Source organism: Pseudophryne corroboree, chromosome 7 (genome assembly GCF_028390025.1).
Source record: "Pseudophryne corroboree isolate aPseCor3 chromosome 7, aPseCor3.hap2, whole genome shotgun sequence".
Taxonomy (NCBI): Eukaryota; Metazoa; Chordata; class Amphibia; order Anura; family Myobatrachidae; genus Pseudophryne; species Pseudophryne corroboree.
This window is the reverse complement of record NC_086450.1, coordinates 507762572-507784022: the sequence shown is the minus strand read 5'-3', so window position 1 is coordinate 507784022 and position 21451 is coordinate 507762572.

The window sequence follows — 21451 nt, the reverse complement described above, 5'->3', positions numbered from 1 at the left end:
CCTCTCCAACTCTAGTAATCCTATTCCCTAAGGTATATCGATACCGGAAAGATTTTCCTCTACTGGCTATGTGGCGTACGAGCTCTGTATCTGTAGGCATTCTATCTGCTCTGTGTGAAAAGGTCATGGTAAGGTTGCTCCATGACACTTCCCAATTTCCCGGCTTACGGGGATTGGAGATATTAAAACATAAGAGGGACCTATCCACATGGTATTGGTGGAGCTTCAAACTAGGAGGGCTGGAGATGTTAAACCTCCGGTCCACCGGTCTCCCACCACTTAGCTCAAGTACCTCCCCTAACGTTAAAGGAAATGGTACTAGCCCTGATTTGCTGTGTCCCTGAGGTACTTGAGAGCATACCCAACAATCGGTCTTGTTTAATACGTTACCCACTAAGGAGTGATAGTCACTCAATGGATGCCGGTCCATATGGATATTAAAACTAGATTGGCATTTCTTTGTTACAGAGCCTACAGATACAACTTTCTTTTTGAACTAACATTCCTTCACAGTTGTTTACAAATAACATGGTTGTTAGATCGTGCCCGGTACTCGCCTTTGCTTGGTGATTGGGTTGCTATTGGAAATTTACACCTCCGTCTCAGTCATCAGGACCTTTCTGGATCCTTTCTCGACCTCACTGGTACTCTCACCGAAACAGACTGCTCTGGTCAACATCATGGTCAACAGGAAAATCCATATCACAGTCTCTTGGGGCAAGTCCATCTTACAGGAGGAGAAAAGAAGAAATTTGTAAAGGGGGTATAAGAAAATCAGTTTGAGGGGGAGAGAACTCGTTACGATAATAAGTTCTCTCGTTTTGTTGTTCTTCTTGTTCTGCTGTCCTCTCAAAAGGTGCTGTCTCTCAGTCTTCCAAACGAACATTCTGGTGATGCAATATTCCTTCCTAACCGGCGATCTTTCTGTAAGGAGAAAAAAAAATCTGGCATTACCATTGGTCCAACTGAGGGGTGACATACCATCTTTAAACCATGGAAACATGAGTGAGAAGAGAGAGAAAATAAAAAAAAACAAAAGAGATAGAGAACAATTCATGTGCATATATACATTACATAACTCGACAATAACCATCAATAAGAAAAGAGAAACAAAGCATTTTTAAACATTGTAAGAAAACATTGTTAGCATTAGAAAAACATTGTCAGACTTATTAGGCTGTCATATCTATGTATCTACTGGTCTCCTTGAGCAGTCCCTCCCCACCAGCACTTGCATTACTCCACTGTCTGTATCTGGCCAGAATACATAGTGGCGGATAGGTCATGCTGGGGTTTGGTAGACTTCTGCAAGGACCAAGTGGGTATGCAATGTGTGAATTCTTACCAATACTCGTCAGAGATGGGGATAGAGAGTGAGAAAAGAGAAAAAGATTTTCACGAATACATTTACAACTTTTCACCCGGTCATTCCTGTGTCTTCAGGGAATGACCTCCCACTTCATTAACCGTTACCTCAGGCTTACCATCAGTCCTAATGATCACCTTTCCTGACCACATATCATGGGTGTGGCCCAAAATTCTTCCTATGTGATCCCTGCTTGTAATTTGGTGTGTCATAACTTTTGCTCATTTTCATGTCTAGGGGGTTGGTATGCCTTCTGTGAATCTTTGATCATACAGTTAGATCTTTCCTAGGATCTGGGTAATCAGACATGATTGATCTCAATTCTGTCCGGGACCAGGGATGGCGCATTGCACTGTCCTTGACGGGAATGGTTCCCTGATCATCAGTCTTCCCATTGGGGACTGTGATCACCCTGACAGGACTAAACTCAATCACATCACCTTGTTTTGGTCTTACAATATGGGGTACATTTGTTTGTGCGTGATATAAAACATTGTACGTACCTGTGGACACGACCTCACCTGACCCTCCGTTAGGGGGTTTGATTATTGCCTTTACCAATTTGGTCGCGTCCACCTGGATGTCTTGTAGGATGGCTTCTGGAAGAGGTGCCGACATCGTTCTGGGCTCACTTTCTTGTTTGTATTCCTGAGGAAAGTTTAACATGGGGTGCGACTTGCATGGGTTAATAGTTGTACATTCAACAGTATTACAATAATCATTGTTACATTTATTACACTTATTCTTATAATCTATATTACAGTTGCTAAGAGCGTTTTTATTGTTCCACCTTTGTGCTTTTCTCTCCGCAATCAACTCCTCTCCTGCTGCCATATCTCTCCTCTCAAGATAAGAGTCAGAAAAGTCAATAGACTCTTTTTGTAATTCACTTTCCTGTTGCCATAACTGTAAACAATCATCATGTTTAACTCGTTGTTTCCAGGATTTTATGAGACTGATCCTTTGCCTTAAATTATGCAACACCTCTGAGTCAAAACTACCTATCCCGGGAAATGGTGCCTTATCCCCCGCAGTCATTCGTGTCCATTCATCACAAAAGGTCTCAGTGTGGGGACCATATTTCCCCCACATTACTAACCGAGCAGACCCTCGGTGTCTGCAAGCCTCTGGAGTCTGAATCCTGACCTCCGACCGTCTCTGTGTTGTGCACTTGGCTGCCATTGTGGACCTTTTTAACACAGAAAAACTTCCTAAAATGCACCAAACACAGAACTTCGTTGGAAATCCTTAAAGCTCTTCCACTGAACTTCTTCTGCTCCGGGTATCCCCGTTCCGCCTTCTAGCAGACACGTGTAGCCGTTGCAGGCCCTATCTCTAGAGATTTTCCTGAGAAAATTCCCTTCCTTTTTCTTTACACAAATCACGCTTGCATGTGCTCCCTACAACACGTATGAGGGCAAGATTTACGCATGGATATACGACCTCATATCACGTTGCGTTATTGGTCACACATACAACCGTGCGGTCCAATCGTACCACTTATAGACACTTGTTGCCCATAAATGGTAGGATCATTGGAGTCTCCCTACTGTGCTCCAAAACAGCCAGAGCGTAATACAACGAAAACTTTATCACACTCTGTTGCACGTTTTCACTCAGATCGTGCTCATCACGTTCCACATAGATCACACAGATCACAAAGTCCACAAAGCGGAATTCAATACCGTTTTATCACATAGATCACAAAGTCCACAAAGCGGGATTCAATACACTCATACCGTTTTCAACCCACTATCATTCTTATAGTTTTCTGATCAGAAAAATCATTTCCCGTAGTCTGATAGCTCTCCCCAGAGGCGTTACAGTAAAGTAAGGTATTTAAACTAAATTTTGGAAACTGAACAAATGTGTGCTATTGTCTTGTGGCTTCTGTATCGCCTTACTATAAGCGATATTTCACTATATAAACGCTTACCAAACACCACACAGTATCTTCTATGCTGTGTGCTTGTTTTTTTCTCAGCACGTTATCAATGCAAATGGCAAACAGGAAGGTGAGATGTGAAACTTACACAGATAAAAATGCAATTCTAAATTTAATCTAATAACATACATTGATGTAAGCACACGCATATGAAATTACATATAAGTACCAATCACTATTACTTATGATTGACTATGATATAGATTAAATAAATGCATTAAAAAAAACCTCATTAAATGATGATTTCTTTTTGACAGTGGATGGCTGATTGTTTCCTGAGTCAACTGAAAACCAGCCGCTCAGAAAAAAAAAAAAATTTGACCTTCCCAAAATGGCCGCTGCTCCTCCCCCTTCCACCTCCATGAGGGTCACACAAAATGGTGGACAGACCATGCGGCCTCTTGTCACAAAGAAAGTCATCATTCAAAACTCCTAAAGTTATTCTAGGCCTGAGTGTGTAGTTGGCACCAAATTGAAATAAAAACCAGATTTTCAAAGACAATAGCGTACTGTTCTTACCTCCGGTTACCGGGTTCCTTCAGCACTCTTTATCTAAGCGAAGCAGACGCTTATCCCGTCAGCACTGTGAGACAACCTCCCACCCTTTGCTGGAGGGATAATGTCTGCTGATCTACCTAGTGCAGATATGAGAAGTATAGGACGAGCCCGCAATTGACAATGCTAAATTCCTTGTCGTATAAACAACCCTTTATGAAGCTAAGAACACTGTACGCTGTTTGCTCAAGAAGTACCGTAATGGTACGCTATTGGCGTAGCGATCGCTCAGCCGTAGGCGAGACGCTCAAGCGTCACGTTCGCTCGCGGCCCAGTGATCACAGGACACGTTATTGGTTATGTCTAGGGGAATGATTCGCTGTAGCGTAGCTTACGCTCGAGACCACGAGGAGGTCACCAGCGATGCAGACGCTTACAACACTATACCTTTATGTTAAAACCTTATACCAATGAAATACACAGAATACCTTAATGTGAGTACAGGGTGTAAGTGCAACCTTGTGTAACCTGACTATCTACAAAGCTGCTTGAGCGTCACCGACGCTCAAGTGAACACTTAACACTATAGAAAATACACAGATACTGGTTTAGGTTCCAAGGCCTATTAACTGTATTATATCTAATATACTTGTAAAAAGGGGGTAACAGTACAAATGATACACTACAATATAACAGAGACTTCCTAACCACAGATCTAAACAATAAATACAAAAAGACAATACTACACTGACCTAAATGCAATACAGTACAATACTATAATACTATGAGAGATATAAGAGAAAAGAGGAGAGAGAGAGAGAGAGAGAGAGAGAGAGAGAGAGACGGAGAGAGATGAGAGAAATTGGCTCACAATAACATTAAAAAACAATATGGTTGCAGCGAAGCTTACACATGTGAGGAACAATCGCTGCGCAGTTAATAAATGCTGAGAATCTTTGTTTAGAAAGTACTTGAGCTTACCCATGCTGCCTGTCCCTATATACACAACACCCAGCTACACAATCGTCCCTACAATGCCGCATGGGGCAGAAGCTAGACTCCATTTTATTCCAAAATGTCCAAGCCTCAAAACAATGCATATGTTCTGATTTTACAATTCCAAACAATCTAAATCACCTTTCACAATGTAATCCAACTTCCTAGAACCATCTCATAATTTCACATCCCAAACAACTTCAGTATCTCTATAACCAGAGCATATGAGTTATCACAAGACCAGACCACCAGGTACTCACAAGTATCAGCCTGCCATTGCTACCAGCACATATTCAAAAGTACTGCATGGTGGTATTTATGATTAACAAGATCCCAGCTACCATCACAGATTCCACAGGGCACCAACACAAACACCCAACAATCATACAACCAAGTTACAATATCCTATTTAAACCAGAAAGCAATCTATCTGTTTCCTTATCTAGCCATGTGAAGTTCAATACTTAGCCTTTGGGAAGGAATTCTGTCCTGGGGATGTAGCCGCCATGCTGCTTGATGCTAGCTTAGTTCTGAGTGAGAGAGTCAGCCCTGTGATCTCCAGTGGGTATATCATACCTGCATTCCAGCTGTGGGGGTGTGTCAACCACAAGAAGTGTGTGTCCCTCCCAGCATGTGAGCCAGCTGCATCAGTGGCCTTGGTTATGTAACACAATGGGTGATGACCAACACATTCCTGTCTAGTGAGAAGCTATTGTTTGGCGAATACAAACCCAGAATCCTGTCTGGGTTTTGTTCTATATTCATGATGTCCACTTTCAGTTGAGACAATGACATCTCAGCCCTCATTCTCCTGTATACAAATCCAGCCCCATTTGTAAACACAGGTGTTGGCCTTCCTCATTGAGTCTCAAAAGCTCAGTGTAATTACAGACTATTGTACTCCGTCTGCGGGAAAGATACTGATTTGGAGTACAATTGATCTTCAATTACTATTCCTGTGTTTACCTTATGCATGTGTAGGTATGAGGCCCTCTTAACATGCAAACTATTGTTTGGGGGATCCCTGAGGTCAAAGAGACATTTGAGACCTACTGATGCCTGTCTCCAACTGTTCAGATGCATGACTAAGTAAGGACAAATAAATAAATGGACATAACTTCTTATGTCCATAACTATTCGCACGAGCGATTAATCTGCTCCAAACCAACACCGGAATATTGCTATTTAAATACTCTTCCGATGGGTACCAAACACTGCTGTATGACCCCTGTTAGATCCTTCGCACAATACAAAGAGGGATTCCTCCGTTCAGGGACATTCTATATTAACCAAACTTTCAGAATCTATCAAAGGGACCATAATCTATAAACTACATTAATTGTGAACATTTGTAACGAATGAGTCGCACGCTACGATCACATAAACTCTACCGTAAATGCGCATACCGCGCCTGCGTGTGCACGCTATTGCGGGTATGCGCCTCCACGGGAGAGCGTACGCACGCGCAGCACGGACCAGTGTGCGGTGCAAATATGGCAGTGTGCATTGAGACATTTTTCTGACTTTGACAATATGATACAGTGAGGGCAGGCGTGCTGAGACACTTGTGTGCACTGATTAGTGTGAGGATATGATACAGTGGGGGCAGGCGTGCTGAGACACTAGTGTGCACTGATTAGTGTGAGGATATGATGCAGTTAGGGCAGGCGTGCTGAGACACTTGTGTGCACTGATGAGTGTGGATATGATGCAGTGAGGGCAGGCGTGCTGAGACACTTGTGTCCACTGATGAGTGTGGATATGATGCAATGATGGCAGGCGTGCTGAGACACTTGTGTGCATTGATGCGTGCGTGGATATGATGCAGTGAGGGCAGGCTTGCTGAGACACTTGTGTGCACTGATGTGTGCGCGGATATGATGCAGTGAGGCAGGCGTGCTGAGACACTTGTGTGCACTGATGAGTGTGGATATGATGCAGTGAGGCAGGCGTGCTGAGACACTTGTAAGCGCGGATATGATGCAGTGAGGGCAGGCGTGCTGAAACACTTGTGTGCACTGATGAGTGTGGATATGATGCAATGAAGGCAGGCGTGCTGAGACACTTGTGTGCGCGGATATGATGCAGTGAGGGCAGGCGTGCTGAGACACTTGTGTGCAATGATTAGTGTGTGGATATGATACAGTGAGGGCAGGCGTGCTGAGACACTTGTGTGCACTGATTAGTGTGAGGATATGATACAGTGGGGGCAGGCGTGCTGAGACACTTGTGTGCACTGATGAGAGTGGATATGATGCAGTGAGGGCAGGCGTGCTGAGACACTTGTGTGCGCGGATATGATACAGTGAGGGCAGGCGTGCTGAGACACTTGTGTGCAATGATTAGTGTGTGGATATGATACAGTGAGGGCAGGCGTGCTGAGACACTTGTGTGCACTGATTAGTGTGAGGATATGATACAGTGGGGGCAGGCGTGCTGAGACACTTGTGTGCACTGATTAGTGTGAGGATATGATGCAGTTAGGGCAGGCGTGCTGAGACACTTGTGTGGACTGATGAGTGTGGATATGATGCAGTGAGGGCAGGCGTGCTGAGACACTTGTGTCCACTGATGAGTGTGGATATGATGCAATGATGGCAGGCGTGCTGAGACACTTGTGTGCATTGATGCGTGCGTGGATATGATGCAGTGAGGGCAGGCTTGCTGAGACACTTGTGTGCACTGATGTGTGCGCGGATATGATGCAGTGAGGCAGGCGTGCTGAGACACTTGTGTGCACTGATGAGTGTGGATATGATGCAGTGAGGCAGGCGTGCTGAGACACTTGTAAGCGCGGATATGATGCAGTGAGGGCAGGCGTGCTGAAACACTTGTGTGCACTGATGAGTGTGGATATGATGCAATGAAGGCAGGCGTGCTGAGACACTTGTGTGCGCGGATATGATGCAGTGAGGGCAGGCGTGCTGAGACACTTGTGTGCAATGATTAGTGTGTGGATATGATACAGTGAGGGCAGGCGTGCTGAGACACTTGTGTGCACTGATTAGTGTGAGGATATGATACAGTGGGGGCAGGCGTGCTGAGACACTTGTGTGCACTGATGAGAGTGGATATGATGCAGTTAGGGCAGGCGTGCTGAGACACTTGTGTGCACTGATGAGTGTGGATATGATGCAGTGAGGGCAGGCGTGCTGAGACACTTGTGTCCACTGATGAGTGTGGATATGATGCAATGATGGCAGGCGTGCTGAGACACTTGTGTGCATTGATGCGTGCGTGGATATGATGCAGTGAGGGCAGGCGTGCTGAGACACTTGTGCGCATTGATGAGTGCGCGGATATGATGCAGTGAGGGCAGGCTTGCTGAGACACTTGTGTGCACTGATGTGTGCGCGGATATGATGCAGTGAGGCAGGCGTGCTGAGACACTTGTGTGCACTGATGAGTGTGGATATGATGCAGTGAGGCAGGCGTGCTGAGACACTTGTAAGCGCGGATATGATGCAGTGAGGGCAGGCGTGCTGAGACACTTGTGTGCACTGATTAGTGTGTGGATATGATACAGTGAGGGCAGGCGTGCTAAGACACTTGTGTGCACTGATGCGTGCTTGGATATGATGCAGTGAGGGCAGGCGTGCTGAGACACTTGTGTGCACTGATGAGTGTGGATATGATGCAGTGAGGACAGGCGTGCTGAGACACTTGTGTGCACCGATTAGTGTGAGGATATGATACAGTGGGGGCAGGCGTGCTGAGACACTTGTGTGCACTGATGAGTGTGGATATGATGCAGTGAGGGCAGGCGTGCTGAGACACTTGTGTGCACTGATGTGTGCGCGGATATGATGCAGTGAGGCAGGCGTGCTGAGACACTTGTGTGCACTGATGAGTGTGGATATGATGCAGTGAGGCAGGCGTGCTGAGACACTTGTAAGCGCGGATATGATGCAGTGAGGGCAGGCGTGCTAAAACACTTGTGTGCACTGATGAGTGTGGATATGATGCAATGAAGGCAGGCGTGCTGAGACACTTGTGTGCGCGGATATGATGCAGTGAGGGCAGGCGTGCTGAGACACTTGTGTGCAATGATTAGTGTGTGGATATGATACAGTGAGGGCAGGCGTGCTGAGACACTTGTGTGCACTGATTAGTGTGAGGATATGATACAGTGGGGGCAGGCGTGCTGAGACACTTGTGTGCACTGATGAGAGTGGATATGATGCAGTGAGGGCAGGCGTGCTGAGACACTTGTGTGCGCGGATATGATACAGTGAGGGCAGGCGTGCTGAGACACTTGTGTGCAATGATTAGTGTGTGGATATGATACAGTGAGGGCAGGCGTGCTGAGACACTTGTGTGCACTGATTAGTGTGAGGATATGATACAGTGGGGGCAGGCGTGCTGAGACACTTGTGTGCACTGATTAGTGTGAGGATATGATGCAGTTAGGGCAGGCATGCTGAGACACTTGTGTGCACTGATGAGTGAGGATATGATGCAGTGAGGGCAGGCGTGCTGAGACACTTGTGTGCACTGATGAGTGCGCGGATATGATGCATTGATGGCAGGCGTGCTGAGACACTTGTGTGCACTGATGAGTGCGCGGATATGATGCAGTGAGGGCAGGCTTGCTGAGACACTTGTGTGCACTGATGAGTGTGGATATGATGCAATGATGGCAGGCGTGCGGAGACACTTGTGTGCACTGATGAGTGCGCGGATATGATGCATTGAGGGCAGGCGTGCTGAGACACTTGTGTGCACTGATGAGTGCGCGGATATGATGCAGTGAGGGCAGGCTTGCTGAGACACTTGTGTGCACTGATGAGTGCGCGGATATGATGCAGTGAGGGCAGGCGTGCTGAGACACTTGTGTGCACTGATGAGTGCGCGGATATGATGCAGTGAGGGCAGGCTTGCTGAGACACTTGTGTGCACTGATGAGTGCGCGGATATGATGCAGTGAGGGCAGGCTTGCTGAGACACTTGTGTGCACTGATGAGTGCGCGGATATGATGCATTGAGGGCAGGCGTGCTGAGACACTTGTGTGCACTGATGAGTGCGCGGATATGATGCATTGAGGGCAGGCGTGCTGAGACACTTGTGTGCACTGATGAGTGCGCGGATATGATGCAGTGAGGGCAGGCTTGCTGAGACACTTGTGTGCACTGATGAGTGTGGATATGATGCAATGATGGCAGGCGTGCGGAGACACTTGTGTGCACTGATGCATGCTTGGATATGATGCAGTGAGGGCAGGCGTGCTGAGACACTTGTGTGCGCGGATATGATACAGTGAGGGCAGGCGTGCTGAGACACTTGTGTGCACTGATGAGTGCGCGGATATGATGCAGTGAGGGCAGGCGTGCTGAGACACTTGTGTGCACTGATGAGTGCGCGGATATGATGCATTGAGGGCAGGCGTGCTGAGACACTTGTGTGCACTGATGAGTGCGCGGATATGATGCAGTGAGGGCAGGCGTGCTGAGACACTTGTGTGCACTGATGAGTGCGCGGATATGATGCATTGAGGGCAGGCGTGCTGAGACACTTGTGTGCACTGATGAGTGCGCGGATATGATGCAGTGAGGGCAGGCTTGCTGAGACACTTGTGTGCACTGATGAGTGCGCGGATATGATGCATTGAGGGCAGGCGTGCTGAGACACTTGTGTGCACTGATGAGTGCGCGGATATGATGCATTGAGGGCAGGCGTGCTGAGACACTTGTGTGCACTGATGAGTGCGCGGATATGATGCAGTGAGGGCAGGCTTGCTGAGACACTTGTGTGCACTGATGAGTGTGGATATGATGCAATGATGGCAGGCGTGCGGAGACACTTGTGTGCACTGATGCATGCTTGGATATGATGCAGTGAGGGCAGGCGTGCTGAGACACTTGTGTGCGCGGATATGATACAGTGAGGGCAGGCGTGCTGAGACACTTGTGTGCAATGATTAGTGTGTGGATATGATACAGTGAGGGCAGGCGTGCTGAGACACTTGTGTGCACTGATTAGTGTGAGGATATGATACAGTGGGGGCAGGCGTGCTGAGACACTTGTGTGCACTGATTAGTGTGAGGATATGATGCAGTTAGGGCAGGCGTGCTGAGACACTTGTGTGCACTGATGAGTGTGGATATGATGCAGTGAGGGCAGGCGTGCTGAGACACTTGTGTCCACTGATGAGTGTGGATATGATGCAATGATGGCAGGCGTGCTGAGACACTTGTGTGCATTGATGCGTGCGTGGATATGATGCAGTGAGGGCAGGCTTGCTGAGACACTTGTGTGCACTGATGTGTGCGCGGATATGATGCAGTGAGGCAGGCGTGCTGAGACACTTGTGTGCACTGATGAGTGTGGATATGATGCAGTGAGGCAGGCGTGCTGAGACACTTGTAAGCGCGGATATGATGCAGTGAGGGCAGGCGTGCTGAAACACTTGTGTGCACTGATGAGTGTGGATATGATGCAATGAAGGCAGGCGTGCTGAGACACTTGTGTGCGCGGATATGATGCAGTGAGGGCAGGCGTGCTGAGACACTTGTGTGCAATGATTAGTGTGTGGATATGATACAGTGAGGGCAGGCGTGCTGAGACACTTGTGTGCACTGATTAGTGTGAGGATATGATACAGTGGGGGCAGGCGTGCTGAGACACTTGTGTGCACTGATGAGAGTGGATATGATGCAGTGAGGGCAGGCGTGCTGAGACACTTGTGTGCGCGGATATGATACAGTGAGGGCAGGCGTGCTGAGACACTTGTGTGCAATGATTAGTGTGTGGATATGATACAGTGAGGGCAGGCGTGCTGAGACACTTGTGTGCACTGATTAGTGTGAGGATATGATACAGTGGGGGCAGGCGTGCTGAGACACTTGTGTGCACTGATTAGTGTGAGGATATGATGCAGTTAGGGCAGGCGTGCTGAGACACTTGTGTGCACTGATGAGTGTGGATATGATGCAGTGAGGGCAGGCGTGCTGAGACACTTGTGTCCACTGATGAGTGTGGATATGATGCAATGATGGCAGGCGTGCTGAGACACTTGTGTGCATTGATGCGTGCGTGGATATGATGCAGTGAGGGCAGGCTTGCTGAGACACTTGTGTGCACTGATGTGTGCGTGGATATGATGCAGTGAGGCAGGCGTGCTGAGACACTTGTGTGCACTGATGAGTGTGGATATGATGCAGTGAGGCAGGCGTGCTGAGACACTTGTAAGCGCGGATATGATGCAGTGAGGGCAGGCGTGCTGAAACACTTGTGTGCACTGATGAGTGTGGATATGATGCAATGAAGGCAGGCGTGCTGAGACACTTGTGTGCGCGGATATGATGCAGTGAGGGCAGGCGTGCTGAGACACTTGTGTGCAATGATTAGTGTGTGGATATGATACAGTGAGGGCAGGCGTGCTGAGACACTTGTGTGCACTGATTAGTGTGAGGATATGATACAGTGGGGGCAGGCGTGCTGAGACACTTGTGTGCACTGATGAGAGTGGATATGATGCAGTTAGGGCAGGCGTGCTGAGACACTTGTGTGCACTGATGAGTGTGGATATGATGCAGTGAGGGCAGGCGTGCTGAGACACTTGTGTCCACTGATGAGTGTGGATATGATGCAATGATGGCAGGCGTGCTGAGACACTTGTGTGCATTGATGCGTGCGTGGATATGATGCAGTGAGGGCAGGCGTGCTGAGACACTTGTGCGCATTGATGAGTGCGCGGATATGATGCAGTGAGGGCAGGCTTGCTGAGACACTTGTGTGCACTGATGTGTGCGCGGATATGATGCAGTGAGGCAGGCGTGCTGAGACACTTGTGTGCACTGATGAGTGTGGATATGATGCAGTGAGGCAGGCGTGCTGAGACACTTGTAAGCGCGGATATGATGCAGTGAGGGCAGGCGTGCTGAGACACTTGTGTGCACTGATTAGTGTGTGGATATGATACAGTGAGGGCAGGCGTGCTAAGACACTTGTGTGCACTGATGCGTGCTTGGATATGATGCAGTGAGGGCAGGCGTGCTGAGACACTTGTGTGCACTGATGAGTGTGGATATGATGCAGTGAGGACAGGCGTGCTGAGACACTTGTGTGCACCGATTAGTGTGAGGATATGATACAGTGGGGGCAGGCGTGCTGAGACACTTGTGTGCACTGATGAGTGTGGATATGATGCAGTGAGGGCAGGCGTGCTGAGACACTTGTGTGCACTGATGTGTGCGCGGATATGATGCAGTGAGGCAGGCGTGCTGAGACACTTGTGTGCACTGATGAGTGTGGATATGATGCAGTGAGGCAGGCGTGCTGAGACACTTGTAAGCGCGGATATGATGCAGTGAGGACAGGCGTGCTAAAACACTTGTGTGCACTGATGAGTGTGGATATGATGCAATGAAGGCAGGCGTGCTGAGACACTTGTGTGCGCGGATATGATGCAGTGAGGGCAGGCGTGCTGAGACACTTGTGTGCAATGATTAGTGTGTGGATATGATACAGTGAGGGCAGGCGTGCTGAGACACTTGTGTGCACTGATTAGTGTGAGGATATGATACAGTGGGGGCAGGCGTGCTGAGACACTTGTGTGCACTGATGAGAGTGGATATGATGCAGTTAGGGCAGGCGTGCTGAGACACTTGTGTGCACTGATGAGTGTGGATATGATGCAGTGAGGGCAGGCGTGCTGAGACACTTGTGTCCACTGATGAGTGTGGATATGATGCAATGATGGCAGGCGTGCTGAGACACTTGTGTGCATTGATGCGTGCGTGGATATGATGCAGTGAGGGCAGGCGTGCTGAGACACTTGTGCGCATTGATGAGTGCGCGGATATGATGCAGTGAGGGCAGGCTTGCTGAGACACTTGTGTGCACTGATGTGTGCGCGGATATGATGCAGTGAGGCAGGCGTGCTGAGACACTTGTGTGCACTGATGAGTGTGGATATGATGCAGTGAGGCAGGCGTGCTGAGACACTTGTAAGCGCGGATATGATGCAGTGAGGGCAGGCGTGCTGAGACACTTGTGTGCACTGATTAGTGTGTGGATATGATACAGTGAGGGCAGGCGTGCTAAGACACTTGTGTGCACTGATGCGTGCTTGGATATGATGCAGTGAGGGCAGGCGTGCTGAGACACTTGTGTGCACTGATGAGTGTGGATATGATGCAGTGAGGACAGGCGTGCTGAGACACTTGTGTGCACAGATTAGTGTGAGGATATGATACAGTGGGGGCAGGCGTGCTGAGACACTTGTGTGCACTGATGAGTGTGGATATGATGCAGTGAGGGCAGGCGTGCTGAGACACTTGTGTGCACTGATGAGTGTGTATATGATGCAGTGAGGGCAGGCGTGCTGAGGCACTTGTGTCCACTGATGAGTGTGGATATGATGCAATGGTGGCAGGCGTGCTGAGACACTTGTGTGCATTGATGCGTGCGTGGATATGATGCAGTGAGGGCAGGCGTGCTGAGACACTTGTGTGCACTGATGTGTGCGCGGATATGATGCAGTGAGGCAGGCGTGCTGAGACACTTGTGTGCACTGATGAGTGTGGATATGATGCAGTGAGGCAGGCGTGCTGAGACACTTGTGTGCGCGGATATGATGCAGTGAGGGCAGGCGTGCTGAGACACTTGTGTGCAATGATGTGTGGACATGATGCAATGAGGACAGGCGTGCTGAGACACTTGTGTGCACTGATTAGTGTGTGGATATGATACAGTGAGGGCAGGCGTGCTAAGACACTTGTGTGCACTGATGCATGCTTGGATATGATGCAGTGAGGGCAGGCGTGCTGAGACACTTGTGTGCACTGATGTGTGCGTGGATATGATGCAGTGAGGGCAGGCGTGCTGAGACACTTGTGTGCACTGATTAGTGTGAGGATATGATACAGTAGGGGCAGGCGTGCTGAGACACTTGTGTGCACTGATGAGTGTGGATATGATGCAGTGAGGGCAGGCGTGCTGAGACACTTGTGTGCACTGATTAGTGTGAGGATATGATACAGTGGGGGCAGGCGTGCTGAGACACTTGTGTGCACTGATGAGTGGATAAGATGCAGTGAGGGCAGGCGTGCTGAGACACTTGTGTGCACTGATGAGTGTGGATATGATGCAGTGAGGGCAGGCGTGCTGAGACACTTGTGTGCACTGATGAGTGCGTGGATATGATGCAGTGAGGGCAGGCGTGCTGAGACACTTGTGTGCACTGATGAGTGCGTGGATAAGATGCAGTGAGGGCAGGCGTGCTGAGACACTTGTGTGCACTGATGAGTGTGGATATGATGCACTGAGGGCAGGCGTGCTGAGACACTTGTGTGCACTGATGAATGCGTGGATATGATGCAGTGAGGGCAGGCGTGCTGAGACACTTGTGTGCACTGATTAGTGTGTGGATATGATACAGTGAGGGCAGGCGTGCTGAGACACTTGTGTGCACTGATGCGTGCTTGGATATGATGCAGTGAGGGCAGGCGTGCTGAGACACTTGTGTGCACTGATGAGTGTGCGGATATGATGCAGTGAGGGCAGGCGTGCTGAGACACTTGTGTGCACTGATGAGTGTGCGGATATGATGCAGTGAGGGCAGGCTTGCTGAGACACTTGTGTGCACTGATGTGTGCGCGGATATGATGCAGGGAGGCAGGCGTGCTGAAACACTTGTGTGCACTGATGAGTGTGGATATGATGCAGTGAGGCAGGCGTGCTGAGACACTTGTGTGCGCGGATATGATGCAGTGAGGGCAGGCGTGCTGAGACACTTGTGTGCAATGATGTGTGGACATGATGCAATGAGGACAGGCGTGCTGAGACACTTGTGTGCACTGATTAGTGTGTGGATATGATACAGTGAGGGCAGGCGTGCTAAGACACTTGTGTGCACTGATGCATGCTTGGATATGATGCAGTGAGGGCAGGCGTGCTGAGACACTTGTGTGCACTGATGTGTGCGTGGATATGATGCAGTGAGGGCAGGCGTGCTGAGACACTTGTGTGCACTGATGAGTGTGGATATGATGCAGTGAGGACAGGCGTGCTGAGACACTTGTGTGCACTGATTAGTGTGAGGATATGATACAGTGGGGGCAGGCGTGCTGAGACACTTGTGTGCACTGATGAGTGGATAAGATGCAGTGAGGGCAGGCGTGCTGAGACACTTGTGTGCACTGATGAGTGTGGATATGATGCAGTGAGGGCAGGCGTGCTGAGACACTTGTGTGCACTGATGAGTGCGTGGATATGATGCAGTGAGGGCAGGCGTGCTGAGATACTTGTGTGCACTGATGAGTGCGTGGATAAGATGCAGTGAGGGCAGGCGTGCTGAGACACTTGTGTGCACTGATGAGTGTGGATATGATGCAGTGAGGGCAGGCGTGCTGAGACACTTGTGTGCACTGATGAGTGTGGATATGATGCACTGAGGGCAGGCGTGCTGAGACACTTGTGTGCACTGATGAGTGCGTGGATATGATGCAGTGAGGGCAGGCGTGCTGAGACACTTGTGTGCACTGATTAGTGTGTGGATATGATACAGTGAGGGCAGGCGTGCTGAGACACTTGTGTGCACTGATGCGTGCTTGGATATGATACAGTGAGGGCAGGCGTGCTGAGACACTTGTGTGCACTGATGAGTGTGCGGATATGATGCAGTGAGGGCAGGCGTGCTGAGACACTTGTGTGCACTGATGAGTGGGCGGATATGATGCAGTGAGGGCAGGCTTGCTGAGACACTTGTGTGCACTGATGTGTGCGCAGATATGATGCAGTGAGGCAGGCGTGCTGAAACACTTGTGTGCACTGATGAGTGTGGATATGATGCAGTGAGGCAGGCGTGCTGAGACACTTGTGTGCGCGGATATGATGCAGTGAGGGCAGGCGTGCTGAGACACTTGTGTGCAATGATGTGTGGACATGATGCAATGAGGACAGGCGTGCTGAGACACTTGTGTGCACTGATTAGTGTGTGGATATGATACAGTGAGGGCAGGCGTGCTAAGACACTTGTGTGCACTGATGCATGCTTGGATATGATGCAGTGAGGGCAGGCGTGCTGAGACACTTGTGTGCACTGATGTGTGCGTGGATATGATGCAGTGAGGGCAGGCGTGCTGAGACACTTGTGTGCACTGATGAGTGTGGATATGATGCAGTGAGGACAGGCGTGCTGAGACACTTGTGTGCACTGATTAGTGTGAGGATATGATACAGTGGGGGCAGGCGTGCTGAGACACTTGTGTGCACTGATGAGTGTGGATTTGATGCAGTGAGGGCAGGCGTGCTGAGACACTTGTGTGCACTGATGAGTGGATAAGATGCAGTGAGGGCAGGCGTGCTGAGACACTTGTGTGCACTGATGAGTGTGGATATGATGCAATGAGGACAGGCATGCTGAGACACTTGTGTGCACTGATTAGTGTGAGGATATGATACAGTGGGGGCAGGCGTGCTGAGACACTTGTGTGCACTGATGAGTGGATAAGATGCAGTGAGGGCAGGCGTGCTGAGACACTTGTGTGCACTGATGAGTGTGGATATGATGCAGTGAGGGCAGGCGTGCTGAGACACTTGTGTGCACTGATGAGTGCGTGGATAAGATGCAGTGAGGGCAGGCGTGCTGAGACACTTGTGTGCACTGATGAGTGTGGATATGATGCACTGAGGGCAGGCGTGCTGAGACACTTGTGTGCACTGATGAGTGCGTGGATATGATACAGTGAGGGCAGGCGTGCTGAGACACTTGTGTGCACTGATGCGTGCTTGGATATGATGCAGTGAGGGCAGGCGTGCTGAGACACTTGTGTGCACTGATGAGTGTGCGGATATGATGCAGTGAGGGCAGGCGTGCTGAGACACTTGTGTGCACTGATGAGTGAGGATATGATGCAGTGAGGGCAGGCGTGCTGAGACACTTGTGTGCACTGATGAGTGTCAGGATATGATGCAGTGAGGGCAGGCGTGCTGAGACACTTGTGTGCACTGATGAGTGTGGATATGATGCAGTGAGGGCAGACGTGCTGAGACACTTGTGTGCACTGATTAGTGTGAGGATATGATACAGTGGGGGCAGGCGTGCTGAGACACTTGTGTGCACTGATGAGTGTGGATATGATGCAGTGAGGGCAGACGTGCTGAGACACTTGTGTGCACGGATTAGTGTGAGGATATGATACAGTGGGGGCAGGCGTGCTGAGACACTTGTGTGCACTGATGAGTGTGGATATGATGCAGTGAGGGCAGGCGTGCTGAGACACTTGTGTGCACTGATGAGTGTCAGGATATGATGCAGTGAGGGCAGGTATAGTAGATAGAATCTGAGTTTTGCTTGTATCCAGTGTAAGCAATGACATCGCGTTTCACCACAGACGCTGCTTCCTCACAAGGTAAATGTGCATGAATGAGTCTCCACTACACCACAGGTCCTTTTATATATAAATAACACCTGCATCATGTTATGTAACCAGTTAGTGTCCTAGCTCAGTGTGGTGCAGTCTCCTCATTACACTGGGGCCACTAAGACGGCAAATGAGTCCTCCATGCGGCTGGTGTAGAGTAGAAGGAAAGTAGGCCATAATCTCTCCCTCTTAGCGTACAGGGAGGTAAATGCGGATATTCGCCAGCGTACCAAGTTGTGCGCACCTATGTCACCGTACCGTCATTATGTGTAAACTTGGTTTCATAGTTAGCAGAAAACAGGGGCACCCAAATCTAACTCTTTCTGCACATGTTACATCTGCCCCCCTGCAGTGCACAAGGTTTTGCCCATTAGCTGACAAATTTGCTGCTGTGATCAGATCTGAATTAGACTCATTAGCAGCCTCCGGTGTGTGTTCCGGGGGAACCCTCTGCTGGCTACAAATGCGTTGAGTAGCACATGGGCCTCTGTATGTTTAACTAAAGCAACTTGCTCCTCATTTCCATCTGCTGGATTACTTACTACTCACAGGTCACACGCCTTTGTCCTCTCCTGCTGGGAAGATCTGCCCTCAGTGATACAGGGGTCTACTTGCTAAGCCAGTGGTGGCCAACGCGTGGCTCTTGAGCCACATGCGGCTCTTTCTTCATTCAAATGTGGCTCCCAACACTCAAAGTCACGTGACCACAAGAGATCTGTAAACCGCTGCACTCCAGCCAGACATGCAGCAGCACTACGTAGACTGAGAACTGAGGGAGCCAAATACACATGGGGGAGCTGGCTGGAGTGACACATGGGGGAACTGAAGTATATTATGTGAATCTGGCTTTTCAATATATTTTATGCGGATCTGGCTTTTTCAATTATTTGATATAGAAGTGGCTTTTTCATTGTATTTTATGTTGGATCTGGCTTTTTCAATGTGTTTTATACCAGGGGCGTGGCCTAGCAGGCACGAGGTCACACCCCATTATTGCAAGTGTGCCTTCGGCTCCAAGTCGGCTCTTTGATGTACCTAACAAGATTTCTAGGCTCTTTGTCTCTGACTGGTTGGCCACCCCTGTGCTAAGTCTTGGATGGAGATAAAGTGGGAGGAGATAAAGTACCAGCCAATCAGCTCTTAACTTGTCATTTTTCAAACCCAGCCTGTGACATGGCAGTTAGGAGATGATTGGCTGGTACTTTATCTCTGGCCAAGGCTTCGTAAATAGACCCCACGGTCACTGGTCTGATTTTCTCTGTGCTTTTTGCTCTCATCTCATTATAAATTTAAGATATACAATAATGAAAGGGGCTGATCCTAAAATGTTAGCAGCTGGAATTTGAGAAGTATTATTAACATGAGCGTTCATGTGTATTCGCAAATAGGCAAAACCACACTAGGTGGATAGTAAAAGGAATTGGGAAGTGAGTTTTCACCTTACAGTGCACATAGCTACGGAGCAGGACTCACTGCCAACCCCACCCCAAACCTGTGAGATCACACAAGGGCAGGGCCTGTGTCAGTAGGTTTGTGGGAAGATTGTAAAAATGGGATTTTAATACCTATCGGTAAATCCTTTTCTCGTAGTCCATAAGGGATATTGGGGACTTAGTGCAATGGGGTATAGATGGGGTCCAAAGGAGCCGGTGAACTTTACATTTCTTCAACTGGGTGTGCTGGCTCCTCCCCTCTATGCCCCCTCCTACAGCCAGTATAGGTAAAACTGTGCCCGAAGGAGAATGGACATACTTGAGAGAAGGAACATAACAACAATGAGGGTCATTCCGAGTTGATCGCTAGCTGCCGTTCGCAGCACAGCGATCAGGCTAAAAATCGGCTGTTCTGCGCATGCGTATGGGCCGCAGTATGCACGCGCGAAGTACTTTCACACAAAACTATGCAGTTTTACACAAGGTCAAGCGACTTTTTTTAGTGGCTCGGCTGATCGGTGAGTGATTGACAGGAAGTGGATGTTTCTGGGAGGTAACTGACGGTTTTCCGGGAGTGTGCTAAAAAACGCAGGCGTGTCAGAAGATAACGCAGGCGTGCCTTGGGAAACGGGGGAGTGTATGTGACGCAGGGTGTGTATGTGACGTCAAACCAGGAACTAAATAGTCTGCACTGATCGCAAGGTAGGAGTAGGTCTGGAGCTACTCTGAAACTGCATGAAAATTTTTTCGAGCAGTTCTGCTAACCTTTCGTTCGCTATTCTGCTAAGCTAAGATACACTCCCAGAGGGCGGCGGCCTAGCGTTTGCACTGCTGCTAAAAGCAGCTAGTGAGCGATCAACTCGGAATGAGGGCCAATGAGTGGTGAGATTCACACACCAGCACACCAATAACATAAAACGACCAGCAACGGCTGCCCTCTGGGAGTGTATCTTAGCTTAGCAGAAGTGTGACTGAAAGGTTAGCAGAACTGCTCGTAAAAATTTTCATGCAGTTTCTGGGCAGCTCCAAACCTACTCCTACCTTGTGATCACTTTTTACATCACAAACACGCCCTGCGTTCGGCCCGCCACTCCCCCGTTTTCCCCAGGCACGCCTGCGTTATCTTCTGACACGCCTGTGTTTTTTAACACACTCCTGGAAAACGGTCAGTTACCTCCCAGAAACGCCCCTTTCATGTCAATCACTCACCGATCAGCCGAGCGACTGTTTTCAGTCGCTCGGCTGATCGGTGAGTGATTGACATGAAAACAGTCGCTCGACCTTGTGTAAAAATGCATAGTTTTATGTGAAAGTACTTTGCGCGTGTGTACTGCGGCCGTACACATGCGCAGAACAGCCGATTTTTAGCCTGATCGCTGTGCTGCGAACAACGGCAGCTAGCGATAAACTCGGAATGAGGGCCAATATCCCTTATGGACTACGAGAAAAGGATTTATCGGTAGGTATTAAAATCCCGTTTTCTCTAACATCCATAAGGGATATTGGGGACTTAGTACGATGGGGATGTCCCAAAGCTTCCAGAATGGGCGGGAATGTGCGGAGACGTCTGCAGCACCGCCTGCCCAAACTGGGCATCCTCCTTGGCCAGGGTATCAAACTTGTAGACCTTCACAAAGGTGTTCTTCCCAGAACAGGTAGCAGCTCGACATAGTTGCAAGGCCGAGACTCCATGGGCAGCCGCCCAGGAACACCCCACTGATCTTGTAGAGTGGGCCTTCAGAGACTGCGGAACAGGTAAGGCTGACGACCCATAGGCCTGTTGTATAGTCAACTTAAGCCAACGAGCAGTAGACTGCTTTGAAGCAGGACAACCTTTTTTTCTGTGCA